The sequence below is a fragment of the Vipera ursinii genome (genome assembly GCF_947247035.1).
Source record: "Vipera ursinii genome assembly, chromosome: 1".
NCBI lineage: Eukaryota > Metazoa > Chordata > Lepidosauria > Squamata > Viperidae > Vipera > Vipera ursinii.
In genome coordinates this window covers 112,719,687-112,725,952 of record NC_139512.1, presented here as the reverse complement: position 1 = coordinate 112,725,952, position 6,266 = coordinate 112,719,687, and positions in this window count along the sequence as shown.

The window sequence follows — 6,266 nt, the reverse complement described above, 5'->3', positions numbered from 1 at the left end:
AATCAGGAAAGATTCATTGATTGAAGGAATTGGTGTACATAAGAAAGCTAAAATAAATTTATTTGCAGATGATACATTACTAACATTTCAAAATCCCATAACTACTATAGAGAGGGTATATTCACATTTGAATGATTTTGGGAAATATAGTGGATTGCAAATAAACTGGGGAAAATCAGAAATGATGTTATATAATCATAGTAAAGAAGAAGTGGATGTATTGAAAGAAAAATATAAATTAAAAACAGTAGGTAGTATCAAATATTTAGGCATTGACATCCCAAAAAAATATTCAGGAATTAAAGAGGATAAATTATGAAAAGTTAAAGAAAGATATAAAAGATAAAATAGATAAATATGGAAAAGTAAAATTATCATGGTTTGGAAGAATTACAGCAATAAAAATGAAAGTTTTACCAAAAATTATTTTTTTGTTTTGGATGATCTCAATTAAGTTTCGGATCAAGAATTAAAGGAAATACAAAGGTTGCTGGAGGTGTATTGTAATGGAGGTAAGAGAGCAAGAATAAGTAAAGCATTATGGTATGAACCATTAAAAAAGGGTGGGCTTGGTCTTTCAAATGTTAGAAATTATTGGGCAGCTAATCAATTAAGGGTGGTCCCAGATATTATAGCAGTAAATAGAGATTTATTATGGAGTGATATAGAGTTGAAGGAATTAAGGGAAATAGGTGATCCTATAGAAACATATTGGTTTAAAAAGGATATTAAAAATTGTTAAGAGGATTCAAAATCCCTTTTTAAAAAATTTGATAGAACTATGGAATAAATGGAGATATCAGTTAATGCCAGGAATTTCTCCTTTAACACGGGTGATTGAATTGAAAGAATGGATTGGTAAATTTTAAAAAATCAGATATAAATGGGAAGACTGGAAGAACAAGATAAAGAATATAATACAATTAAAAATGTTTTGTCAGATATTAAATTAAATTGGTCGAATTTAATACAATTAGAGAAATGGAGAAAAATGGAAGAAAAATTCGAGGTAAAAGATAGTTAACAAAATTTGAAATGATTATAAAAGAAAGTGAGGAAAATGAAGAATATATAGGTAAAGGAAGAATTGGGAAAATATACAGAATATTAACTGAACTAGAAGATCAGGGAAAAGATTTAAAATTAATCTAGAAAACAAATTTAGGAGAAATAAATGATATAGATTGGAAAAATATTTGGAATACAAGAGTATATAAGAATATGTCAGTTAGAGTTAAGGAAAATGGATATAAAGTGATGTGGAGGTGGTACCTGACACCACGTAAATTAAATTAAATAGATGTTACGGTAAATGTACAAATATTTGCTGGAGGTAAAAGAGATTGGAACATAGAAACATATGTGATGGGATTGAGATAGGACACAAAAGATATGGGACATGGTGTTTAGGGAAATTAGAGAACTTTTGAAGGTACGGTCAATTTAGATATGTCACCGAGGATTGTATTACTGTTGCTGGTAGAAAAACAAGACATAAATGAAGCAAAAAAGGAATTGATTGCAAATTTTATAACAGCAGCTAAATTAGTGATGATTAAATATTGGATATGGAATGGGTTATTCAAAGAAATGAGTGGTATAATGAAATATGGAATATGGCAATAAATGATAAATTAACAACAGAAATTAAATTTAAAAAGGGATGATTAAAGTAAATAATTATAATGAAATATGGCAGGATTTTATAAAAACAGTCTTGGTGGAAGGCAAAGGGAATAAACCTACTCAAGAATATATGCTGTTTTGGAGGGGATAAGGGCACAATTGAAATATATTGTATATTGTTAGTTCTTATATGAGAAGAAATATAGGTAATAAAAATGGCCTCCAGTGGGGTGGGTGCATTGTAATATTTGTATTTTTATACTTTTTTTATTTAGACTTATATGTATTATGTTTGTATTATTTGTATTTGAATAAAATTTTGAAAAAAACCATTTCATTTCCCATCCAAGAAGCTTTTTCAGTTCTGACTGAATGGTGGAGAAGGGAAGGATTTATATTCTTTGCAGTCATCTGGTCATTAGCACTCTGAAAGGTGGAATTCAGGTGATTCCAAAGATGGATGAATATAAATCCTTCCATTTCCCACCATTCACTTAGAACTGAAGAAGCTTCTTGGATGAGAAATGAAAGGGTTTTTAAGGAAAGAACACAGAAAGTCCAATTGCCTTTTAGAGAAGCAGCTTTGGGACATTTCTGTGTGCATGTTAGTTCAGAAAAACCCTAATGTGCAACATTAAAAGAAAAATATACTGAGTTGCCTTTATTGAAGTGCTGATTTTGCTTAATAGAATATATGCCATATCTTTTTTTTAAAAAAAAGTTCAGAAATATTTAAGCTCTATTCTATGTATAGTTCCTGTTAAACAAGTCATACCTGTCAAGTGATAGAATACAATGCTGCATGTGTTCTCTGCTATAATACTGACATAGTGTTATGGTCCTAGTGGATCTGGAGACAAGGAGAGGGGGAGTGGGAGGGGGAGTGGGAGAGCCAGGGACTTTCAGGGATAACAGTCCTGGAGCAGGTGATTTTGGTTGCACTGAAGGCAATAACTCCATTCTGGTTGAGGCAGAATCAGCAAGACAGCCAACCTGCATCCATTGACAGCCTCTCAAGGACTTCAGCCTCTGAAGTTCAGCCATCCCCATCCCAAGCAGTGGCATGTCTTAAAAGCATTAACAGCACAGGCTAAACATACCTAGTTCCCTTAGCCGTTCATCATACAATTTAGCCTCCAGACCCCTTATATTTGTTGTTCTTCTCTGCACTCTTTCTAGAGCCTCAGCATCTTTTTTGTATTGTGCTGAACAAAACAGTATGCAGTATTCCAAATACGTCCTCACTGGTGCAGTACAGAGTGGTACTATTGCTTCTCATGATCTCGATGCTATCCCCCTGTTGATGCAGCCTAGGACTACTTTTTTGGCAGCTGCAGCACACTGCTGACTCATATTTAAACAATAGTCCGGGACACTTAGATTCCTCTCAGAGGTACTACTGTTGAACCAGGTACTGCCTATTCTGCGTCTGTGTATTTGGTTTTTCCTGCCTAAGTGCAGGACCTTATTCTTCTCACCACTGAATTGCATTTGTTGGATAGGGCCTGTTATGTATTGACGTAAATTACTTGGAATCAGTAACTGCTGTGTCCATTTAAACTCCAGACTGCCTGTCTCCAGAACTGTTAACTTGTGTTTGGGGCGGGAATAACTGCTTTAATTCCATTGGTCGCCACCTACCGGCGATCCATATAAATACAAACTAAGCGGCTGTTAAGAGCTGCTTCTGTGTTAACCTAATAAATGTTCTGCAATCCCAATACTTAACAGGGCCCAATGCTGAATCTGTCAAGATCCTTCTGAATCTTAACACTGTTAGTAATTCCTCCTAGCTTGATTTGATGAGGTACCTTCAATCCTCTCAGATTCATTTCTTTCATAAGCTATGGTGATGCAGTGGTTAGAATGCAGTATTGCAGGTTAACTCTGCCCACAGCCAGGAGTTAAATCCTGACTGGCTCAAGGTTGACTCAGTCTTCCATCCTTCTGAGGTCAGTAAAATGAGGAGTCAGATTGTTGGAGACAATATGCTAACATTTGTAAATTACTCAGAGAATGCTCTAAAGCACTGTGGAATGGAATATAAGGCTAAGTACTATTGCTATTCATTGATTCCAAGGCCACATCTGCAGCTCTTTCAGTACCCTGGGATGTAAACCATGTCTTCCCAGAAATCTCGATTTATTCAAAGTGGATTGGTGTTCTCTTACAAATTCCTTGCCTATCTTTGACCTGCCTTCCCATTCTATCTGGTGCTGGTTTTGATAGGTTGTACTATTTTTCCTTTTGCACAAAGGCAGATAGAGAGAAGGAATTCAGCCGTTCTGTTTTCTTCCTGCTACCTGTCACCTTCTTGCCATCTTCTCCGATTAATAGACTGATTATTTCCCTGACTTTCTTCTTGTTCCCTACATATTGAAAGGAACTTTTATTGTTATTTTTTTTAGCATTCATTGCAAGTCTGAGCTTATTCTAAGCCTTAGCCTTCCTGATTCCATCCTTGCAGATATGGGCTGTTTGCTGGTATTCTGTTCTAGTTAGGAGTCCCTCTTTCCATTTTTTTATACTTGTTCTTTTTATCCCTCAGTTTTTCAGAAAGCTTTTTGTATAACCATGCTGGTTTCATCTGAAATCTCTTGTTTTTCTAGCTCTATGGTATAGTTTTTACTTGGGCCTTTATTATCCTATTTTTCAGAGTATTCCAAGCATCCTGGACTGTTTTCCCTCTAGGATTTCTATCTGTGGATTCCTCCCTATTCTTTCTCTTAGTTTGTTGAAGTCAGCTCTGTTAAAATTTAAAACACATGTCTAACTTGGTTTGGTCACCTGTGCCTGCATTATGGTTAATTCCAGTATGAAATGATCACTCTTCCCCAAAGTTCTTACAACTTCCATTCCCTCAACCATTTCATCCCTATTAGTAAGAATCAAATCCAGCATAATTGGCCCTTTAGTTCCCTCCTCTATCTTTTGGATGGCAAAATTGTCAGCTAGGCATGTCAGCAGTCTGTTTGATCACTGCAGAGTTTGTTTCACAATTGATATCAGGGTAGTTAAAGTCCCCCATTGTATAGTGGCATATTTCCTGCACCCTTCAACTAACTGATTAGCAAAAGGTTCATCTATTTCCTTTGCTTGCTTCAATGGATGGCCTCCTAGTACACATGTATAGCAATGTCTATTTTTCCCCTCTAATATTCACCCAAATACTATGCAAATCCTATTGGTAAAAAGGATACTTCACTTCTAAAACCTCTGTCTGGGTTTGCATATCTCTGGACTGTAACAGGCATCCAATTAATTATCTTGCTTGCTGGCAACCAGCAGTGCTAGCACACAAAAAATATTTATATTACAGCAGTGACAGATTACTCAAAACTAAGTAGCAATTAAATGGCATTTCCAAACAAGTTTGCAGAAGATGTGATAGACATTTAAACAATGACTTTGGAAAACATTTCAAACTTGTTTTGAAATTCACAGAATAAATTAGTGGTGTGCCTTAGAGCATGAGCTGTAACACCACAAGATCAAAGCAATGCAAAATCACAGGAATTCACACTTAGCTGTCAAATAAGCAAGAATTTTCATACCTCATGAGAATCTGGGGCCCTCCACCCAAACCTTTCTGCACGATCCAGTATATCTGCCAAAGTTTGAGTGAGGCTATCAGGAAACAATGCAAAGAATGAAGTTATCCTTAATACAGAATCCACTTGAACATGTCTGAGCAACTCATCCTCCATTTGAATACTTCTAGTGAAGAACTCACCACTTCATATAGCAAGCTTTCTATTGACTAAGTCTACACAGTTGGAAAATTTCTTCTTGATAGCTTGTCTGAACTTCCTTCCGTGTAATTTTAACCTATCAGTTCTGGTTCTGGTCTCTGGGGCAATAGGGCATGTCCATTCTTCTTTCTATGTGACAGCCCTTCAAATACTTGAAGAGGGCTATCACGTCTTCTGTATGCTGTCTTTTCTCTAGGCTGAAGATACTCAGATATTCCGTTTACACATTCCCCATATTGCTGGGTTTCCTGATCCTTCCCCCAACCTGGTAGCCCTTCTCTGCACTTGCTTCAATTCTTATTGTCCTTTTAAAATTGAATTACCCAGAACTGGACACAATATTCCTAGCATGATTATGGGAAAATCATTCGGGAAGATACCTGGCTCTTGTTTAGCTTCAAGGCAGTGAAGTAATTGACAATTGTACTACATGGGTAATTTGGATAATCGGTGTAATGCCCTTATAAAGTGTATGCAATAAAACATAGTACAATCCATCCAATTAACAACAGAGACAATATTTCCATCTGTGTTCATTTAGTAGTATGGATCATTTAGTAGTATGGATCAACTTATGCTACAATGTGCCCTATGTGTATCCTTGAAGAGAATCCAGAAGCTGCAGCTGGTGCAGAATGTGGGCAAGTGAGCTGTTCTGGGTTTCCCAAGGACTGTGTTATAACACCTCTGCTGTGCTGCCAGTTTCAAGGTGTGGTTTGTTATCTTTAAAGCCATTCATAGCATGTGATCGGTTATCTGAGAAGCCATTTTGCCCCAGTTACCTCAGCCCATACCATCTAGTCATGCTGAGAAGGTATCTTATGGATCCCTTCAGTTAAAGAAATCTGACTGATGTGATCTAGGAGGACAGTCTTCTCTGCCATTGCC